Below are 24,647 nucleotides of genomic sequence, written 5' to 3'. Positions count from 1 at the left end.
ATTCACTAAAATTAGAAAAGAAGCAGTTAAACCTTAAACTGTGTAAAGGGTTCTATACAATCAGAGCGGTAAGGATGTGGAATTCTCTTCCACGCCCAGTGGTATTAGCAGGGAGCATCAATAGTTTAAAAAACCTATTAGATGGGTACATTAATGACCACAACATACAGGGGTATACAATGTACTATTAACACAAACAATTACACACACACTCATCATAAGTTGAACTGGATGGACTGGTGTCTTTTTTCAAACCCACTAACTATGTAACTATGGACTTTTTTTTTATCACAATTTTTTGTAAAAGGAAGAAATTAAATAAAATTTGATTTGTTTATTTTTTTTTTTACGTACTGTCACCAGGGCAACACAGAATTATCATGTGACTGATTTGGAGGGGACTGGGCATAATGACTGGTTAAATTAAGTTAAAAAAATAATAAGAATTTTTCATTCAATTAAAAAAAAAAATATATATATATATATATATTTTTTTAACTTTTTTTTTTTTTTTACATACTGTAATCAAAGTAGTTCAGTGTCACCATAATGACACTGCTACTCTAGGGGGAGGAGTGATCTTTTTTTTTTTTTTTGCTTTTTTTACACCTTGATTGATGTAACAATGATGATTACAATAACAGCAATGTTTTGAACTGTCATCAATGGGTTACATTTATAACAGCTGTGATTACTATTATGGGCTGTAATTGGACTACAGCTATCACATGGTACAGAGTGCTGTGATTGATCCAGGGCAATGGTCAATATGATGGGCCAATTACAGCATCACTACAGGAATCCAGCTGCTATGAATGAAATTATTCATAACAGCTTTGTTGACATTGAGATCATGTGACTGCATAGCAATCACATAATCCCCCGGCCGCTTAAAGCGCCTGGGAATCGGGAGCTGTAATCCGCTGTATCCGATTGACTCCACGGGGGAGGAGTGCTTCGCGCTCCTCAGCTGGATGATATAAATGTACGTGACCTAGTCTGCCTGGATGTCAGGGTGCCAGGACACCAGACCACACAAAGATGTAAGAAAAATAAATCAGTTTATTAGGGCAACAACAATAAACCCACAGCAAGAGTGAGGAGCGAAATCAGGAAAGGCCGGGGTCGAGTCCAGAAGCAGGTAGTCATCCAAACCAGGATTGAGTCTAGAAGCGGGTAGTCATCCAAGCCAGGGTCCAATTGCAGGTAGTTTGCCCATGCCGGATCATCTACTGATGCGGGGTAGTCTGCCGATGAGGGATCGAGAGCCAGGAAAGTCGTCAGCCAAGCCAGGTCATGCACAGAGGAACATGGAGAACAGAAGACTGCTAGCAGTAATGCAGAGCACAAACACAAGGGCAAGGACTTCAAGCTAACAGGTGATATATATAGTCAGGTGTGCAACATCATCATTGAGCGACGCCCAAGCAGCAGGCAAGTGATGATGCAAACAGAGTTTATAAGAGACAGCAGTCTGCACATGTGCAAGATGTCACCTTTGATAACGTCAGCTCTGACGAAACACGTCAGTCACGGCGTGCTGACGTCACCCCCTGCATCCAGGAAGTACGGGCGGTAAGCTGACCGGCCGGGGGCTTAGCTTCTTATTCATCCAAGGCGCAATACTCTGCACATCTATGTGAGTTTATCCTTGTTGTTTTTTATGAATAAACATTTGTTTGGTTTTATGCTATGGCGTTTCCATCTTTCATTATATGACTGCGATGCATGCTGGTTTCATGTGAATTGGCTTCTGCTGTGGAACCTCTTGAGGTCTTCAGGCTCCCTCTGGACACAACATCCATCATCAGATTGCCTTTTGAATTACATGCTGAGTCCTCACTGGTATCTGGAAAGAATTATACATACTGGTGGTGGACTAGTATGGGGGTGAGTCTCTCCTCTTTGTACCCCTCACTGTGTGGAGACATCACATCCTGTACTTGCTGCACATCTTTCCTTTCATGTTGGATGGTGTTATACAGTATACGCCCAGCGTAGTATGTTCTGCTCAGCAGGGGATCGATCCACGATCCCCGCTAAGCAGGAGGGTGACAGCTCCAGCTCCGCTCTGTGTGCAGAGATGGAGCTGTCAGATCCCAGCTGTACTCTATGGGGAGATCGGATGAGAACGAACCACCTGTCCGTTCTCATCTGATCCTATTCGATCTGATCCTCCAGACGGATGGAAAATAGGGTTTTCTTGCGTCCGGATTTCACGGACAAGATCGTATCGGACACCCGCTGACACCCGCTGCCCCATAGGGATGCATGGAGAATCTGATCAGGTCCGCCTGAAAAACTGACAGGCGGATCGGATCGCCCGCGTGAAAGGGGCCTTAAGAGGTTTTATTCATTGGCACTTAATGTGAAACAACTAATTCTAATGTCCGTGTTTCTGAAATGGTGATAAATGTAAGAAAGTACTTCCTTTTTCCATATGACAAATCTGCATTTTTACTAATTTATATTATGAAAATGAACACACCGTGTCAATTTTGACATGGTGTCCGGCCACATCTGGAGTAGTGTGGCCACTACAGACGAGGTTGCTAAACTACTTGCTAACGTCCACATAACAACCTGCCCTCTGGATCCTGTTCCCTCGCAAATGCTACGTTCACCTTCTGGCCCTATTCTACACTCTCTAACCCACATCTTCAATCTCTCTCTCTCTTCTGGCATCTTCCCCAACTCTCTAAAACATGCACTAGTCAGCCCCATACTTAAAAAGCCCTCACTGGACCCAACCGATCTGAACAACCTACGCCCTATTTCCTTGCTCCCCTTTTCATCCAAACTCCTCGAACGTCTAGTCTACAACCGACTGTGCGACCACCTTGCTGAGAATAGCCTCCTTGATCCCCTTCAGTCTGGATTTCGGCCTCAACACTCCACTGAAACTGCACTCCTAAAGCTGACAAACGATCTGCTAACAGCCAAAACCAATGGACAGTATTCTGTACTCCTACTTCTGGACCTTTCTGCTGCCTTTGATACAGTTGACCATCCCCTCCTCCTCAAAAAACTCCATGCCTTTGGTCTCCGTGACTGTACTCTTAACTGGTTATCTTCCTACTTATCTAACCGCACCTTTAGCGTTACCTAAAATTCTACTTCCTCCTCTCCTCTTCCCTTCTCTGTTGGAGTTCCCCAAGGCTCTGTTCTTGGACCCCTCCTATTTTCAATCTACACCTCCTCTATAGGTCAGTTGATAGCCTCCCACGGCTTCCAATACCACCTCTACGCTGACGATACCCAAATCTACCTATCCACTCCTCAGCTCTCTCCCTCAGTCTCCTCACGTATCACTAATTTACTATCAGATATATCGGTCTGGATGTCTCACCACTTCCTCAAACTCAATCCATCCAAAACCGAGCTTATAATTTTTCCTCCACCTCGTGCCCCTTCCCCTGATTTCTCCGTCAATATCAATGGCATTACCATCAGCCCATCCCCACATGCCAAGGTCTTAGGTGTTGTCCTGGACTCTGAACTCTCCTTCAAACCCCACATCCAATCGCTGTCCAAATCTTGCCGCCTCAGCCTCCGCAACATCTCCAAAATACGCCCCTTTCTAACCAAAGACACAACAAAACTCCTAGTTCACTCCCTGGTCATCTCGCGCCTCGACTACTGCAATTCCCTTCTCATTGGCTTACCTTTACACAGGCTATCCCCCCTTCAATCCATCATGAATGCTGCCGCCAGACTCATCCACCTCACCAATCGCTCAGTGTCCGCTGCTCCTCTCTGTCAAGCCCTCCACTGGCTTCCGCTCACCCAACGAATTCAATTCAAAATACTTACAACATCTTACAAAGCAATCCACAGCCTAGCCCCCAGCTACATCACCAGCCTCATCTCAAAATACCAACCTAATCGCTCTCTTCATTCCTCTCAAAACCTCCTGCTCTCTAGCTCACTCATCACCTCCTCCCATGCTCGCCTCCAGGACTTTTCCAGAGCCTCTCCAATCCTATGGAACTCCTTACCCTTATCTGTCCGATTATCCCCCACTCTATTAGCTTTTAGGCGATCTCTGAAAACCCTCCTTTTCAGAGAAGCCTATCCTACCAACCCCTAACAAATGTACCTCCTTTTTCTCCATCAACCCATCCCCCACGGTTATTGCCTTTTGTTTCACTTGACCCTCCCTTCTAGATTGTAAGCTCTAACGAGCAGGGCCCTCTAGTTCCTCCTGTTTTGAACTGTATTGTAACTGTATTGTCTTCCTTCACATTGTAAAGCGCTGCGCAAACTGTTGGCGCTATATAAATCCTGTATAATAATAATAATAATAAGAGTCCTTTAGGTGCTTTTTTGGAAACTTCAACTGGGCTTTGATATGTGTTGCACTGAGGAGAAGCTCCTGTCTAGCCACTCTGCCATAAAGCCAAGATTAATGGAGGGCTGCAGTGATGGTTGTCCTTCTGGAACTTTGTCCCATCTCCACATAGGATCTCTGGAGCTCAGTGACCATCAGGTTCTTGGTCACTTTTCTTACAAAGGCCCTTATCCTGTGATTGCTCAATATGGCCAGACATCCAGCTCTTGGAAGAGTCCTGGTTGTGCCAAACATCTTCCATTTGAGAACTGTAGAGGCCACTGTGCTCTTGGGAACCTTCAGTGCAACATAATTTTTTGCAGCCTTCCCCAGATTTGTGCCTTGCATTAATCTTGTCTCTGAGCACTGCAGTATGCATTGGCAGCTGTGAGGGATTTTTTTAGAGAGGTGTGTGCCTTCCCAAATCACATTCAATCAATTTACATAATTTATCACAGGTGGACTTTAATCAAGGTGTAAAAACATCTCAGCAATGATCAAGAGAAATTAGAGGTACCTAAGCTAAATTTCAAGTGTTATTGCAAAGGGCCCAAATACTTATTTCAATGAGATATTACAGTTTTTCCTTTTCATACATTTTTTAAATTCTGTTTTCACTTTTTCATTATGGAGTACTGAGTGTAGATTAATGAGAAAAAATAAATGTAAAAAACTGTAGTATCAGGCTGCAACATAACAAATTTAAAGGGGTCTGAATACTTTAAGAATACACTGTATATATGAATATTGAGTGATGCATAGCTCTGATTTTAAATACGCATAGCTTCATAGCCAGTAGTATGTGTACCCAAGGAGATTCTTCAGATAAGATACAAAAGTACATATGCTTTCTGAAAACGAAAATCATAATATTGGATTAAAATGGAATGTAACTGTATCTGAGCACCACAAACTGAAAATGTTATTTAATTCTTGTATAATATTCAAAGCAAAACTCACCTAACCATCCACATCATCATTTATTTAGCTGGAAAAACACTTTGAAAAACACCCCCACCATTTCTAGCCATGGCCATTTTAAATAAAGGGCAGATTATTTATGTAGCATTTACTTCCTGGAATCCATCTGCACTTAGTTTAAAGCGGAGTTCCGGGCACAGATGTCATTTTTTAATGATCATACCCCCGGGACAGTCAGGGCTAGCACATTCCACAATGGCTAGCCTCTGATCTGTCCCGGTTCACACTTACCTTTTAGAAGAAATACTTATAAAATTTCTTCCACAGCGTTTCCATCTCTCTTGTGGGCAGCTGAAGCCGGCGCGGTCCTCTTCTGCGTCTTCTTCCGCGTCTTCTTCTCCCAGAATGCGCCGCACCGGCCCCTCTCGTCACTTCCGGCGTCGCCCGGAAGTGACGAGCGGGGCCGGTGCCGGCGCATTGATTCCTGGGAGCGATGACGTTTAGCTCCCAGGAATCATCGCAGCGCAGGAAGTGACGGGGTGAGCCGCGGCTCCGAGGGAGGAAGTACCCTGAGGTGAGTATTTACGATCGTCAATTACAAGGTGAGTTTTGAAAAAAAAAAAATCTAACTATCCAATTCCTTTTCAGGTTAGGCTGAACTAGCGGACGGGCACAAAAAAAAATATTGTTTTTGTGCCCGGAACTCCGCTTTAAGCATGCCAGCAGGAGGTTGAGCTTAGCTGAGAAAGCCCCTTCTTCTCTCATGGAGACTCTTGAGATGTATGACATAATTTTGGCCTAGCCTAGGAACCAGGAAGCAACTGAAGAAATGTAATAAAAGTTTAAGACAAGTAAAAAATATATACTTTCCTATCTATTTACAAACGCTAGTAGCATAAAGACTAAAAATAGTTTATTGATTTAGAGAGTAAAGTTCCGCTTTAGGGATTTAGTAAATATTAATTATGCTAATATAATTAAATATAAATTTAGTTTATTTTTAAGCAATGAGAGCAAGTATATTAGTTATTTAGGAAGACATGATTGCTTGGACACACACACACACATACTAGCACATTATAAAGAACTTACTTTAGCACCTCAATACTGGGCACTTTCACCCCCTTCCTGCCCAGGCCAATTTTCAACATTCAGTGCTGTCGCACTATGAGTGACAATTTTGTGGTCATGTAAAACTGTACCCAAATAAATTTTCTTCACATAAATAGAGCTTTCTTTTGGTGGTATTTATTCACATTTTTGAAAAAAAAAAAAAAGTTTTTTTTCTTTCTGTCAGAAAATGTTGTAAATTACACATTTTTCTCCTTCACTAATGTGCACTGATGAGACTGCACTGATAGGCTGCACTGATGGGCACTGATGAGGAAGCACTGTTGGGCACTGATAAGGCAGCACTGAAGGGCACAGGTGAGGTGGCACTGATGAGAAGGCACTAATATGCGGCACTGATGGGCACTGATAGGCAGCACTTATGGGCAATGATGGGCGGCACTGATGGCCACTGATGGTCATTTATGGGTGGCACTGATGGACAGGCACTGATGGGCACTGAAAGGCAGCACTGATTGGCCTCACTAATGAGCACAGGAACACTGGTGTCACTGATGGGCACAAAGTGGCATCACTGATGGGCAATGTTAGGGCTGCTTTGTAATCAGGGCACTGATAATCAGTGCCCTGATTAACTTTGGACCTCTCCCCTGTGAGGAGATGCTGCTGATTGCCTCTCCTCTTCTCACATTCTGTCAGTGTGAGGTGGGGAGAGCTGATAAACAATATCTCCTTGTTTACATGTGATCAGCTGTGATTGGACACAGCCTATCACATTAGTAAAGAGCCGCAACTCTTTGCTGAGATCTGGGTAGCGCCGTGTCCCAGGGACACATCCTGCGGGAGTGCGATTGTGGCTAAACTGGGCATCATCATATTTCCTCATCCCAGAACAAGAGCCGACCCGCTCCGCCATCATTTGTCTATATGGTGGGTGGGAGGCAGTTAAAATCAAATTCTGTCACCACTGCATAGGCTTCCATCTTCACCTTGTGTTGCTTTCCGGGTTCGCGGGCTGTAGTCACTTAATTGGCTGAGCCACAATGACGTCACCCCAGCGCAAAACATGCGCAGGAGTTTTGGTCTCGTCTGCAGCACACAAATGTGTAAAAGCACAAAAAAATCTATTATACTTACATGCAGAAAGTGCTCTTAGCACTATAAAAATTGCACTGCTATCACAGATATAGGATATACCTCCACGTGACATAACCCACACACAAACAGCAAGGCATAGGGAAGGAAGAGGGGTGGAGTCTGGGAAAAAGTTGGGAAAAAAACGTGGATGTAGGTCAGGAAGAAAGGTACAACAAAAGAGTCATGGCTTGTTTCCTGGCTCCCACTGCTGTCAATCAAATCTGGTGACATGGGAACGAGCCTGCATGGGTACCCCCATGGAAAACAGTTCCCCAGAGGAGGTGTTTTGGCTTTCCCTGCGGGCACCCGATGAGGACCCTGGAAGAAGAGGATCAGGGCTGCTCTGTGCAAAACCATTGCACAGAGCAGGTAAATATAGGCATGTTTGTTTTTTTTATTTTTTTATAAAATGAAGCTTTATAACAACTTTAATAATTTATAAAGATGAGGGAAATGTATTACAACTTGGTTTGAAATATGCTTCTAGAAATGGTATTGAGTTGACAAATTCAAAGTTTTTATGGATGCACAGAAGCTGAATACTAAAAAAGTGCTTTTTAACAAAGTCAAAGGTTAAAAGAATTATCCAATGATAATACTCCAATATACTTAGCGGTTTGAAAAAGCATTTTAATCTCTAGAATAATAACAATCATTATTTAGAAGTATTTAAAATCTAGTTTTGGGTTGAGGTCTGAGTTCTGAGTCTGAGTACTATTTCTAGTATAATGGTGCTTTTTTCAATCAAAAAAAAGGGAGCAAAATTTGGTCCTAGTCTCAAAATTGTTTTATGGCTCAATGGTTGGAGATTACATTTTTTTAATGAAAGGTAAAGAATTTATTATTTAATGGATAAGTTCACCTTTCATAACATGTTACATGTTACACCCATATTTAGGGTGTAACATGTAACATGTTACGAACAGACTGGCCCCCACAATTCCCCACTCTGACACGTAGCAGGGATCTTCTGCTAGCTTTCAAAATTAAAAAAAAAATGCCTGCCCAGCTGCATCACTCTTTTACAGTCCTCTGTGAATGGGAAACTACAACTCACGACAGCCTTTGCGGATGTCGGCTTGTAGTTTTCAATGAACTACCACAACACTGTGGAGCACTGTGGTAGTTAATTGAGTCTTCCTGTCAGATTATATCTGATTGGCTGTACTATGTATGGGCACATAGATACACTGACAGTCAGGGCTTTTTTTCTCAAAGAATAGGTGCAGGAACTCTCCCTTTCTGAGTCCCCGCTTTTCCTTGCCCCTATCCCCCTCCAAGGAATGTTCCTTGGTTCCACCCCTTGCCCATCTCCCATTACTGCTCTTTATGAAGAATACAGAACCAGGTATAACTTTTTTTGTGGCAAATAATTTGTATGTAATTTGTTAATGAGAACAAGAAAAGCAGTAAAATAGATCCCCTGCAGCCAGCATCAATTTTAGACCCTACATCAACAATAGATCCTCCCCCAAAAAATTGACCAGCTGCAACAAAAAATACCCCAGAACACCAATAGACCCCCAGCAACAATAGCCCCCCCCCCCAGCAACTATAGACCCCCGCAGCAACAACAAATCTCCCCACAGCCAGCATCAACAGACCCCTCCCTCAACAGTAGGACTCTCCCGGGAACAATTGACCCCCCAGCAACATAAGTCCCACCCCACCAGCAATAGATCCTCCACCAATACCAATAGACTTCCAAAGCAACAATAGACCCCCATGCAAAAATGGATCCCTTCCAGCTACAATAGACCCCCCCCCCCAGCAGCCAGCAACAGTAGACTCTTCTGCACACCCCAGCACCTGTTGCATACATTCAGTACTGGAGGTGCCGAAACTGCATTACCCTGTGTTCCTGGTAAGAAAAAGCCCTGCTGACAGGTCTGCAGGAAACCTGCATGGAACCGGCGAGTTGCTGATTGCTGGTGCAATGCTTTAGGGGCTCCAGAAACAAAAAATAATAAATGTACATTTTCTTGCCTGCAAAAAAATGTGCATGTATTATTTTTTGGTAAAAGGTGAACTTATCCTTTAAAAAGCGTTTTATAGATGATGTTTTTCTACTATGGAGGGTTCAAAACAATTTTCAATATTTGTGAGAATGATAACAATTTAAGAATGATAATATTGGGTTTACATTTAAATACCACAAAGAGGAGCTTGCTTTTTGAGATGTAAATAATTTTATAAAAGGAGGTGATATTTATACAAACACATTTTAGGGAAACTAATAGAAGTGATTATATCTCCAAGATAAGTTTTTTTACCATCGTCTGTGGTTGAAATATATCCAAATGGAGCAATAAAAAAGAACAGGGAGAAATTTCACATGGATAGAGGATTTTAATAAACAATCCGAAGTGATTAAAAGTAAATTTATAGAAGAAAAATAAACTCTTAAGTTTGATCATGTCAATTAAGGAATTGGAAAGATAGCAAATAAAAATAAGGAGACATTTTTGAAAGAAGGTGATAAAATGAAGGAACAACTTGGGGATATAACCTTGATTACAGAGTTTAATACTCTATATAGAAATAAAACATTTTTTGGAAAGATATTGGTCAATTATTAGGAAAGATACCATTTTAGCCCTAGTCTTGCCACAAAGTCTAAAATGGTATTTAGGAAAGCACCTATTTTGAGGAATAAAATTAGTAAAAAATATTATGATTTTTAATTAAAAAGTTTTTCACACTTGTGCGAGGTGCCAAGCATGTAAAACTACAAGCTACAATATTAGAAAATGGAAAGGGTTTTGTTCTAATAAAAACTGGAAAGAACTATTTTATTAAAAAAATCACTTTGTGATTTTTTGTGATTTTATGTACTGCACTGCCCTTGTGGCCTGCAATATGTAGGGAGAACTACAAGGGCATTAACCCCTTGGCTCTGGCACCTCCTGGCCCTTTAAAGGGTTTCAGATGCCGGTAGGTGGGGTTTATCGCAAGGAGTGATTGGGAGCTTTCCATTAGCTGCCAAGGCCCACCCACCGAGAGGCCGCATATTTGCGTGCCATCGGTGCCAAGAGATTGAGGAAAAGATTGGCAGAGCATGTATACAATGTCATGAGGGGTTTGTAAAGTAAGAGCTTATCATTTCATTTTAGAAAATGCCACGATAGAGAGCCATCGGTTTTACAATTCCTTGGGATTGATGAAACAGAGAAGCACCGGAGGGAAAGTAATCTGAGAAGAGATGTGTTAGGAAAAGAAACCATCTAGATAACAGAATTGGATACAATAAAATTGAGGAGTATAAACATGAAACTTGACCTGAGCTGTTTTATTAGTGATTTGTAAATTATTTATGTAGAGATTTTTTTTTTTTTTTTTGAGGAATTTGCTAAATGGTAATATGTTTTTATGGATGCAAGACTTATATGTGCTTTTTGAAGATAAGAAGTACAGCCCCAGGGAAAATATGTGAAACAAGCTGGCAAATAGCAGGGAGGTTGATTTACTATAGGGAAATATAATGCGCACTGCAAGTACACTTTAAAGTGCACTGCAAGTGCACATCAAGTGCATTTGCTCTAGATCTAAGGGGAAGCTCTGAAATGAGGGGGCGCTCTGCTGATTTCTATCATCCAATCATGTACAAACAGAAATGCATTTTTTTTTATTTTCCTTGCATGTGATTGAGTATTCTTTGCAAAGTGAAGCTTTACCTCATTTACTAAGCTCTGGATCAAGTGCCCTTGCAGTGCACAGTATATTTGTCTTTAGTAAATCAACTTTATAGTATTTGGTTACCTAGTAACTTGTGTGCGGCAATGCTCCGGTTATAAGGAAGGGGTTTCAGGTGGTAATCAATTAACAGTCACGTGACTTTTGATTTAACTCTTGCTGTTACCTAGACAATGATGAGAGATAACTTTTGGTTGTATCTTGTGAGTTTAGACTTATAGTCACATGACAGAATTGTCACGTGATCACTATAAAAGAGTGACATAATAAAATGAAGGTAATGGAAGCACAAGAACATATAGTCTTGCAAGATTTCCACTTGAGGTCATGCAAGGTTGGTGTTACTGTATGTCACTTAGAAAATTTTCACATATGCAGATATGTGCATGATTGTTTATTTTTGGAAGTTCGGTCATAAGCATATCATGCGTTTTTCCATGCACTATAGATTGGAGTAAATTAAGTGCAAGATCCTGATATAACATACAATAGGGAACAGTGCTTTGCTAATTTAATGGGACATGTGATATAATATATATATATATATAAGGGGGGGCCCAAAGTAGAGGGGTGGGCACAGAACGCTCTAACAAGAATGAATACTTGGGTATAGTCCATATAAAGTTTGCATTAATATAATCTGCTAATAGATGCCCTCCACTGGACTTTCAAATGTTTTTGTTGTTTTAACTAGGTATTAGTGTAGTTATATTCCCTCTGTTTGTTTGCTCTACCTTATAATTATGGGACATGTTTTGTTACTGATCAGTTCCTGTAAGTCCATGTTTTCATTCATCTAGCTTGTTCCTATTCACCAAAGGGACAAGCAGCCTCTTGTTCAGGGCTACGCAGTGTCCAATCGATGTCGCACAATTTCTTTTAGTTGCATTACAAATGTGGAAGTGCTAAAGTGTTGGAAATACATCTCATCCCTTCATTGCTCTAGTTGAATGTCTCTTACATCTAATTACTGCACCTGTAACAGTGCTAGACTGAGAAACTCAGGGATTGGGGGTTATATAGTTTTAGCACAGTTTTAAGTTTACAAACAGAGGCCATGCAGTAGCCTGTGCAGTGTTGTGCCACATGCCTCATGTTTGAACCTAAACAGAAATCGCTGAAAAAGGAATGTAAAGATTTACTATAAACTGTCCATACAGGCCAACCAATAATGGCATGAAACATCTTGTGCAGGTGAAAAACAAAAGGTGCAGGTAGGAAGGTTTATAATGCTCCTAAATGTATCATTAGATCCTATGTTGGACTGACTGGACAATTGATTTTGTAGGGAATCACCCCTCCTCTATATAAACTTATGGTAAAAAATACTACAGACCACAAAGCAACAAATACGAGATAAAAGGTATAAAAATGTGGAGTCTACATCTCTAAGGCTCTTTTCACACAGGGAGTCCGTCAGGTGTACTTAGTTTTACTCAGTGTGGGATCGATCCGCCGATCCCCCGCTGAGCAGGCGGATGGCAGCTGTGTCTCCACGCTGTGTGCGGAGACACAGCTGTCAGGTCCCGCTGTTCTCTATGGGGTAATCGGATAGGAAGGGACCTTCTGTTTGTTCCCATCTGATCCCATCCGATCCGCTGGACGGATGGAAAATAGGGTTTCCATCCGTCCAGATTTGATGGATCAGGACGGATGTCAGCGGACGTGTCTCCGCTGACATCCGATGCTCCATAGCGTTACATGAGGCATCCATTCAGATCCGCCAAAAAAACAGACAGGTGGATCTGAAAGGTCCGCCTGTGTGAAAGGGCCTTACACAAAAAACAATAAACCAAAACATAATAACACGTTTTTACCAGTCTTTAGTGCCGGCTCACACTTCCGCGTGTGCGGCGATCGCATGTAATATCGGAGCGCACTGCTCCTTCATTACATGCGATTGGATGTGCAGTGCGAGTTCAGCCATACACTTTGTATGGCTAAATTCGCACTGCACCAGCACAAAAGTCGCACATGACGCATTTTTTCAGCCGCATCAGGATCGGATCGCACAGTGGTTCACACATTTGTGGATCCGATCCTGTGCAAACTGTCAGATCGCACTGCGATATGCGATCAAACTGGGGGTGTCGTTAACATTTCATTGACACCCCCAGCGTATCGCATATGGCAGTGTGAACTGCCAGATGTGCGTTTGCGATGCGGGAACAGGCTGCGAATTCGCAGCCTTCCCGCATCGCACAAGTGTGACCCGGCACTTACAGTTTATACAAAATGAAAGGCTATGGTTGTAATATTTTCATAAATTCTCATTCTTGATATCTGAAAATAGACCTGGCACATGAGACACGTTTTCAACATAAAACTATGTATACAGTAATAAACAAGAATTAGGCCTAATGTACACACGGCATACAGTAAAAATGCAGCTTATACAGGTGTTTGATTTTTTTTCCCCCTCTATGATAGTGATTTTTTACGCGGTTTACAATTTTTAGTTAGAGTTAGAAACCTTTTAATGGATATTTCTAGGGTTAAATTTAGAAAATTTAGAAAACTATAAGTAATATATTATGATATTCTTTTTTCTATAAAACTCCATGGTTTATACAGTATTTATCTGTCAAGAGACATGGTGGAAATGAATAGCTGATTTTTTTTTTTTCTTACAGTAAGTAGATGTCATTTTCTTTTGGTCAGGGCTTCAAATATCTCTATTCCTTGGCTATGGTAAAGAAATACTATATAACTCAATATAATAAATGAATAATGATGTTTACTCCAACAGTAATGTGTAATTACCTTTCTAGCCATACCATTAGTTTAATAATGATGTGTATTTTTTATAGGGAGCACTGTAAGCTCAGTCATTTTCTTTGTATGTTCTAGGAAGTTAAAGTGGTTCTAAAAGCAATATTTTTAGAATTAAAATAAAAAGGGAGTTATAATTATCTGCTCTGCATGGTATTGCACAGAGCTGGCCTGTTATCTCTCTCATCTCGTTGGTGGTCCCCCATTGGCGCTTCCCCCCCTTCTCATGAGTGCCTCCATTGCAAGCTAAGTGCTATGGGTGCACCCATGTGGGCGTACTCACAAGCCGGGCAGTATGTATCCACTTTTACCATTTTTACCCATTTTAGTCCCCTGATACAGCACAATTTTTGAAGGTGAATAAAAAGAAAGGGATTGGACAGTTTAATATTTTGTTATTCTCCTCAAAAAAAGAAGTACCGCCAAAGCCTAACTGGCCAAAGTTCTTATATGGGTCACAGGGGTGAAATTACTTTTGCACTCTTGTGATCCAAAATCAGTGAACAGTGGGCTAAAAGGCTAATGTCATACAGCAACTCTATTCACTGGATGTATCCTGACAATAATGTTGGGATCCACCCAGATGCCTGACCGGCATATTGCTCAGCCTCTCAGCTTGCTGCCGAAAGCCTGATCCATTTGCTTTCACCCCCTCTCCTGCCCTGTGCTTCAGTGAGTGCTAGGGGGCAGAGCATAGATCAGTGACTAAAGCCCCGTACACACGTACTGATCGTCGGCCGAACGATCGGCCGTCTTTTGTCCAGGGCTGTCGTGTCTGTTGAAAACTGCAAAAGACTGCACACGAATTTTGTCGGCCAACAACAGCCGACTGCAGAAGGGATCTCATGTGATGGTTAACTTTCCTTGTCTTTTTTCTTTTCTGAGCATGCCCAGTCTTGCTAATCTGCTGTCTGTCGGCCGAAATCTGTACTGACTGGCGAACAATCGGCCGTTCTGGTGTTGGCCAACAAAAATTTTAATGCCTGCAAGACAGATCTGTTCGGCCGAAAATGCGCTGTCGGCTGTCGGAAGCATCATACTAACAAGCCTACAATCGGCCGATCGGTCGTCGGCTGAATATTTACGGCCGACAATCGGTACGTGTGTACGGGGCTTAACAGTCACCACTCTTTACTAAGAACAGACTCGAGAACTGAGTGATCGGCGGTCATGTGATCGTTCAATTCTCAGGCTTAAACCCGGTGGGTGACACCTGCAGCATCACAGCAATGTTGCAGCGATAGAGGTAAGTATGTAAGATTCTTTTTTTCATTTCCCACACTTCCCCTTTAAAGGGGCTGCAGCTTGTTTGGGATATCATAAGGATCAAATAAATCAAAATATTAAGACATTTTGTTGTAATTGAATTATTTCTGGATTTTTTCTGAAATTAAATTTTTTTTGGAAGATTTTCAGTATACATATGTTTATAGTGTTGTTTTTTTAAGGCTTATTGTTGTCTTAGGTTCCATTCTCTTGACAGGTGTTGAAGTTAGGCTGCAGATAATATTTTAGCCAAGATTTCCATATCTTCAGAAATTTGGGCATGGTGTCTTAATTTTGCTATCGTTTTTTTCTTTATCAAAAAAGATTGCTAGATGGGGTCAGAAGTACGTATCAGAACAGGTGGTCTACACTCAGGGAATGAGGCCATGGCTTGCAAGACAACCTTTATCTAAGATACAGTTAGGTTTATTTTGTCATTTTACTGTCACTTTATCAAGATTCATCTGCAACATGTCACCATCCTGCCAAGTATTAGTAATTCAAAATTATGGGGTCAATTCACTAAACGTTACCACATGCGATAAAGGTATCATGTTACTCATTTGCATATTGCAATTTTCGCAAGCTGTAAATAAAGTCTAATTAATAAAAAAATATATAATAATTTTGCGGTAAATAACAAAATTAAATAAATTGTCGGTAAACATCGCAAAAGAAAAATTTGCGCTAAGCTGCTAAGTCCACTTCACAAACGGAACAGGGACTAAAAAAAGGCGCAGTATTTTACACCACCCTTTTGGTGGTGGTAACCAGTACAGTATTTCCTGTTGGAGTGATTGGGAGTTGAGAGAGAGAGTGCCTAGCAGTGACTAGCAGCATAACAGCTGTGGAGCTTTTTGAAGGCAATCTTTTGCAATTTAACTTGCTCAGAAGGCGTCAGAGGAGGAGGGTTGTGGTGATGGCTCCATGATATTTTGCTGGGAGAAGCCCCTGCTGGATGACTTTAAAGAGGGTGAGGCTCTACAGAAGTTCCGGCTAACCAAGGAGCTGATCCTGATGCTGCACGTTAGGCTGCAGTTTAACAACAATTATTAAACACAACACATTTAAACAAATAGCAAAGTAAACTTAATTTAAAATTAATCAAAGTCAATAAAAAGGTCAAATTCATTTTTTTTAAAGTTTTTAGTTTACAGCGATTTTACCATAGCAGCAGCATAACATGTACAAAATATACAACAAAAACAAAAATGAACAGAGTGGTCTTTACATAGCTACATAGTGTATGATTCTTGAAATGAACCATTTACATATAACATGTTCAAAAAGGGGCACTCTGTTACCCCTCAACACCCACAAAAATGGGCAATATTCTTCTCTGGGAAACCAACACAATTGCGCATTATAACACCCCCCCGCCTAATCCCACTCCCCACACACCCACAAAAATGGGCTCATCTTCCTACTAAGGACACCCAAGTACACTCTAAGGACATCCAAATGGGCACTTATTATTGCTCCTTAGGAAACACCAACAGAAATAGCGCACTATACCAACCAAGGAGATCTGCGTAAATGTTCCTCACAAATAGAACCACTAAAATGTGACAGAAATCTACCCACAGAAAAGGGCACAATACAACCCACAGATTCCACCCACAGAAGGGGCCTAATTACACCCCCAGAACACCCACAGAAAGGGGCCTAATTCCACCCACAGGAAGGGGTACTATCCTACCCACAGAAAGGGGTGCAATACTACCCTCAGTGAGGGGCCTAATTCCAGCCACAGAAAGCCTAATTCAACCCACAGAAAGGGGCCGAATTACACCCACAGACCACCCACAGAAAGGGGCCTAATTACACCCACAGAACACCCACAGAAAGGGGCCTAACTAAACCTACAGAAAGGGGCATAATTACACCCACAGAAAGGGGCATTATTATACCCAAAGGAAGGGATACTATTCCACCCACAGAAAGGGGTGCAATACTATCCTCAGAGAGGGGCCTATTTCTTGCCACAGAGAGCCAAATTCAATACACAGAAGACCCAGAAAGAAGGGCCTATTGCAACCCACAGAACACCCACAGGGAGCCTAATTCAACCCTTAAACACTGACACAACCTTTTGGAAATTACCTTAAACAACCCTTAACCACCGACATGTGCAATAAATTACCGCATGAGAATGTATGAAGACACGAGGACATACAATGTGATTAGAGGAGAAACGATTTAACCTCAGGGGTTCTTTACAGTAAGGGCTACAAGACTGTGGAATTCTCTACCGCAAATGGTAGTTACTGCGGGGAGTATGGCTACTTTTAAAAGACTCTTGGACATACATCTCAAGGATTAAAACATTCGGGGGTATGGGAAATGAATACGTCCACACACACCTACACAGGTTAAACTGGATGGACTATTGTCTTTATTTAACCCTAACTACTATGTTAATTACCGAGTAATCGAAAAAATACTGCATTTGTTATTTAATGCTAAATTCTTAGTGAATTGAACTTTCACAACTGACCGCATGCGATATTTTACCACATTTTATTTGCCATTTTTTAACTCTTAGTAAATTGAACCCAATTTTGTTTAATTAGCAAAAATGGCAGTATTAATCAATAGGTCGGGTGAGCCCAGTTCCTATCATCTTGGTGCACCACTGCAGCCAATTTTTATTTATGTTATCTATGCAGATATAAATATGCATGAGAATTCACGAAAGCGTGAGCAATTCAGTTTCTGGCACAGAACATACTAATTGTACTTTGCAGTCTTTAGTTTCGTACACAGGTAGGAGGAGAAATAATTCTCAGAAGGCAGCCTTATGAAAAATAAAATGTGTAGTTTTTTTATAGCAGGTTTGTATTTGTTTGTATGTTCAAAGATCTTTGAAATAAATGTAAGACGAAATATAATATACACTTCAGAGCCCTCACAGCCAAGTGAAACCATGGAAAGGTAGATAATACACAATTCTAAAATATTATTACCATAAAACCTATGGGCAAGATATAGATTTTTTTTTTCCGCCACAAATGCTCATTTTACACAATTGTGTTTTTTCTTGGATATCTGACACTGTATGCGCTTTGTCCCAATTTTATAGTACCCTGGGGATGCCGCCGTGGAGAAATACATCATTATCCTTTTCTTTGTGATTTTTTTTCAATATTTTCGGCTCCATTGCTTTAATTTCTTAACACTCGTTATATACTTCTGTGACATTTGCTGGATGATCAGTGCTACAACATGCTTCGTTACAGAAAAACTGGTTTTTCCCATATTGTGGGGGAAGTACATTGTGCATGGTGACCTACTCTACACTGGTGTTTACATTGTTTTTTTCAATTACACCTTGCTTAAAGCGTGCACTTTATTTTACTTTTGTGGGATCTCTGTGTAATCTGAGAGGTGGTGAAATGGGTTAGCAGAGTATTCATCACAGGCTTGGCAATATACAAAAGCAAGTTTCATCCTATTGATTATTGTAGCGCCCTCCACATTGTAACTGGAAGACAAAAAGTTTTGTGATCTCCTCTCCGGCGTATAAAGAACTTATTCAAGGCAGTCAGCACAAAGAAAGAGCCATACAAGAATACACTTTCATATCATCACTACAGGGGTATATAGTATAAAGTACAGATTACACATTTGCAATTAGAAATTCAGCCGTGACAGTGTTATTCTTGGAAGCAATCTAGGTTTCATTTAATTGGTAGAATTATTCATATCGATGAAGGTTATGGGCAACATATACTCTCAATATACGCATAATATCCTGCTTGAATGCAAGCTTAATTCAGGGTTCTATAAATTTCTCTGTTCTATAAATGAAAAATGTTCTGTGATGCTAACTGTCTATATTACATACACATCATTTGTTCTTTTCACTCCTCTGCATCTTGTAGCAGCAGACTAATCTACCATCAAAAAACCTCCAACAACCTCAGGTAATAAGGTAAAATAAGCATGCTTTGTATAGGGTCTGCCTTTGTTAACTTTTTCTTCTGAAAATGCTAGATGCCTGGTTATCATGCTGGTCTTGTGGTTTTAATAGTTCAGGCACTGACCTGAAACAAGTATGCAGATCAGGAGTTCTGATTTTACTCTGACACTCTAGTTGATGTACTGTAAAAAGAACAAAAAGAGGGTGCACCAAGCTAGTGCACTACCCAAGTGGAGTTTTATTAAAATGAAGGGGAAAGAAATATACTTAAAAACACAAAAATCTTAAAAGCGTATCAGTCAACAATGGACACAAAGCCATTTGGAAGGTCCTCCGGAGTGCTGGACACTGTCCCGGTGACCTGATTGCTTTTTTTCCATTATGGACTGATTCGCTTTTAGGACTTTTGTGCTTGTGAGTATATTTCTTTCCACTTCATTTTAATAAAACTCCACTTGGATAATGCACAAGGTTGGTGCGCCCTCTTTTTTTTCTTTTTACAGTTTTTCCATTGGGTTTCCCCTGACCCTATGAGGGCAGCAAAGTCTGTGCATATACTCAGAGCCATAGACATTCACCGCCGCCACATCTCTTTTGAGCACAGGAGAATTTGTTTGTTTACTCTAAATGATGTGCATGTTCCAGGTTAGTCACTCAGAAGTTATTGAAGCCACAGGCGACCAAGAAACATGTATTCTGAGGAGCATGCAACAATGCTATCTCATGTCTATCCCACTACTGGCTTCCTTTGACAAGTTATATACAGTATAAATCATATGGAGTATGTATATGCACTGTGCTTGAAATATTTCGGGTGAATTCACACATTGTGCAGTAATGTGTGTTTTATTGCATTGTAAAACTCCTGTTGCCGCAAGGACACACAGAAAACAATTGTTTCTTGTGTGTCCCATTCACACTGCAATGCAGCCCAGAGCTGCGCTAAAATGCATCCCACTGCTGTACAATGACCTGAATGAAGTGTATTTTTGTACTCTTCAAATAAAGTTGATTGAGAAAAAAAAAGGGAGTAATTGTGATGAGCTGAATCGCACATCACACTGCCCCCTACTGCAGTCAGGAATGGACAGCTGCCGGACAGGTTCTGTTCTTTGTGAACTGGCCCTTGAAACAGCAGTGGGACACAGTGAGTTCCTTTACAGGAGTTAGGACTGCAGATATTACAGGGTGCCGTGAAGTTGCCTCACAGCTTATGCATGCGTTTGCAAATGTGTGCTAACTAAACCCCTTTTTTTAATGCATACTGTTAGACAGGCTAATCCGGTTGGTAAGCAGACTGGTTGGTGAGTTGAGCTGGGAATTTCTCTGGTTTTGTCTTGCATGCGTTGCCCTTCCCGGTGCTCCTTGCTGTGAAGGCCAATTATAGGTGGGGGCAGGGGCCATTTTGTTTGTTACTGATGTAATATTGGTGAGGGAACACACTGGACACCTTTGCTGCCATTGTGCTAAGCGCTGGGTGTGCCCCTGTACCTTTAAGGAGGATTGGGCTACCTCCAGGCCCACCTGCTCCCTATCTAGCTATTAGAATGCATGTGCTCCCACTGTGGAGACTCTTATAAATTTACAGGAATTAGGAATGCAGGTAATACAGGGTGAAGTATCTTGCAGCTTATGCATGTATTTGCAAATGTGTGCTAACTAAACCCCTGTTTTTAACGTTTACTGTTAGACAGATTAATTTGGTTGATAAGCAGGCTTGTTCGTGGTGTTGAGCCAGGCATTTCTCTGGTTTTGTCTTGCAGACACAATGAGTTCACCTGCATCTTTAGGAAGGAGGTAAGTATTTTCTATTGTTTTGTTCTTGGTTCATTTTTTTCAGCTTTTATATAGTGTATTAATTTGGGGATTGGGGGCTTAAAGTAGGGTGACCAGATGTCCCCGGTTTTAGGGGACAGTCTCAGGACAAGTTCCAGCACTGCGCTCCACTCAATGAGATTCCTATTGTCTGCGCCTCTCTGCCTCCCCCGCCTGGTGCCTCTCTCACTCCCTGCAGCCACTGCTGCCACCTCGATGACCTCCTTTGCAGTCATTGGTTGCTGTCCTAGCAACCAATGACATGCTTTTTCCGCTGTTCACACTGCATAGTGGGATGTAAGTAGCCCTAAAGCAGCTCCACTGCCCAGCTCCGCCCCCAGCTTGGCTCTCACACTTACCTCCTTGGTTGAAGTAGCTCCTGGGTCCTGCTGTTAAGGCAATCTGAATGCATGTGCTTAAGAGGGCAGGGGGCACTGATTTAAAGGGTGGTCTCCCTGATCTGATCATTGTCACCTATCAGTACCCATCATTGCCGCCTATCAGTGCCTATCAGTGCAGCCTCATCAGTGCCCATCATTGGCACCTATCAGTGCCCATCATTGCCATATATCAGTGCCACCTATTAGTGCCCATCATTGCCGCCTAGCAGTGCCCATTTTTGCCGCATATCAGTGCTGCCTATTAGTTCCCATCATTGCCACATATTAGTGCTGCCTGCCAGTGCTCATCATTGCCACCTATCAGTGCCCATCATTGCTGAATTTTTTACCATCTTACAAGGATCCCACATGTCTTTTCAGTGTTGCTTATGACATGAGGCCTAAACATTGTGCTGTATATGTACCATAGCAAAACTGGAGCAGTTCTAAGGCAAAGTGCTGAGTTTGGAGCAATTAGCATTACATTGGTTTCCAAAATGATAGCTCCAAACTTCTGGTGCAAAACACTTTGCCCCAGAACTGCTCTTTATGCATATGACCCATTGTGTATAACCACACTGCTCCACTCTAAATGCTACATGTAATGATCCTATGATCTAATCACAAATAGATCTTCAGCTATTAGCTTTAACAGGTCCCATAAAAAGGACATGTGCTTGGAATATTAAAGGAACACTCCAGGCACCAAAACAACTTAATCTAAATTAAGTTGTTATGGTGCCAGGATGTTCTTGGCACTGGCTCACCATTCTCAAATAGTTTAACCCCAAAGACTGTATTCCAGCACCAATCTCCCAGCATCCTGACTCTTCCAGTTTAGAAATATCTCTAAATTTGAAGGCTCCTGCAGGGCCGGCCAGTGCTAAGCCATTCAGTGACTCCCATTAATAAAACTGGCTTGAAAAAGAAACATACATTATTATTATTTTACAGGATTTATATAGCGGCAACAGTTTGCGCAGCACTTTACAATGTGAGAAAAGCCAATACAGTTACAATACAATTTAATTCAATTCAATACAGGAGGAATTAGAGGGCCCTGCTCATCAGGGCCAACGTTGACATTTCAGGAGTGCCTTATGCTGGAGCCCGGTAAAAAGCCACTTTTTTTTGCAGACGACGCTCTCCTGATCCTGACTAACCCACTTTTCTCCCCCCCCGATTCACAGCTCATATTGGACTGATTTTCAGGCTTCTCCGGCCTTCAAATCAATCCCTCTAAAACCGCAGCGCTGAACGTCAACCTCCCTGCCGATGGGGTGGAGCGTCTTCAGGAGCATTTTCCATATCGTTGGGCATCCCAATCAATTGAATACTTAGGCATCAAACTGATGCCTTCCTATTCTACCTTGTTCCCTGCCAACTACTACCCCTTGCTGCAAACCTTGACCTTCCTTATGCATTCCTGGCAAATTCCTACTCTTTCCTGGATAGGAAGGATCTCGGCAATCAAAATGACGATCCTACCTAAAGTTCCCTATTACTTTTGCACGCTGCCAGTTAGAGTACCCTCTTTCTTTCTTCAGCATCTGCAAAATCAGATTCTCTGATTTATCTGGGCACAGAAACATCCTAGAGTCCCTAGATCTACTCTTTTTACCCATAGGCTGCAAGGAGGTCTGGGGGTCCCTAATGTCTTTAAGTACTAGTACTATGCAGCAGCGCAGATCTCCCCGTTGACTATGCTTCACGTGGATGCCCCCCTTTGGGTGTTACTTGAATTTCCCAACTGCAACTCGTCTTCACTATAAGTCCTACTCTGGCTCCCTCATAATCTACGCCCCACTTCCCTGAGCTGCGAACTGTTGCATGGCCTGCAGGTATATGGGATTCAGTTCTCTATACTGGCAATTTGATGTCCTCCTTTTTTGCCACTACTTCCTATCATTCATAATCTTTTTTTCTCCCAGGTCTTGGGGAGCCTCAGTCATTCTCTTGGTGGCTCTCTCACGGCTATACACTGGTTCAAAACTTCCTTTCCTCCCATTCTTTTCTATCCTGGGAGGCCATCTGGGACACACACGACGCGCCGGTCAAGGAGCACTACCGCTTCCTTCAATTGAAACACTGGATTGTTGCCCTACACCGCATGTCCACTTACCCATTTCAAAAGACTTTCTTTGAACATGCATGTAAACACACCCCTTGGGCCCCAGCCTCATTTCGGCTATTTATACATCCTTGAATGGACGCCTGACATCAGCATCCCCATCTTACATGGCCCAATAGGAAAAGGACCTCCAGTCCTCCATAGACCTAGAAGACTGGAGTAAGGCCTGGAAAACAGTGGCCAAATGTTCCTTTAATACAAATACACTAGAAGCAGCATTGAAGGTCCTATTCCAATGGTATTGGGTTCCTGCCCATACAGCTCATGCTTTTCAGGGTGTAGCAATAGTTGCTTCTGCAACTATGGACAGCGGGGGGGATGCCATGCATAGTAGCCTGCCAGGGGGTGAAGACACCTATGACCGCTATGATGCTTCAGGAACAAATGTCCAATATTGTGAATGACTCACATGCCAAATTTCTCAAGGTTTGAAAACCATGGATCTCTTATGAGTTCCCCTCAGTCCAATCGTCTTGTTTGGGTCTTGTCTGATTTTTCCCTTTGGGGCCTCCGAGTCCGAGTTATCCCCTCCCCTCTTTCCCCTTCTCTCTTACATACGACCCTCTCTTCCTGCTTTTCTGCTCTCCTCGCCTTTTCTCTAGTTCCTCGCTATTGTTATTGTTGAACCAAAATAGTTTGGTAAGAATAAAATTCATAATATGAATTGAAACATTTTTTCTGTATCTTATCTTCATAACATTTGGTGGTCATATCCCAAAAAATTCGAAGAAGTATCTTTTCTTTATCCCATGGACGAAATGTGGGAAATAACGTATATATCATACAATCATTCTATAAACACATACCACAAACACTGCAAATAAAAAATATGCAAATAAAAAATATGCTTATAAAATAGTTTACCATTTACAAATAAAAAAAAAAAAAATGTCCCGGATTTCATTTTAAAAATCTGGTCACCTTAACTTAAAGATTAGCAGACTATTTCATGCAAGGTCTGGTATATGACCCACCTTGTTCTTATGTTCTACCTTTAAACAAAAGATCTGATGTACAGACTACTCCATCTGATCCTGCGAGCCATAACACGCTACATTTCTCTACGAATAGGCTCCAGGTGGAGTGAAATGCATTAGGCTTGCATAATCAAATGGCAGTTTGTGAATCAGATATTTGAATAAATAAATAAGAGGCCTTAAATGTAGAGAAGCTTGCTTTTCATTCTTTTTTTTTTTTCAAGTAAACGTA

The sequence above is a fragment of the Pelophylax lessonae genome (assembly GCF_965119305.1).
Source record: "Pelophylax lessonae genome assembly, chromosome: 4".
NCBI lineage: Eukaryota > Metazoa > Chordata > Amphibia > Anura > Ranidae > Pelophylax > Pelophylax lessonae.
The sequence above is the reverse complement of the archived record's forward strand: the minus strand, read 5'-3'. Positions refer to the sequence as shown.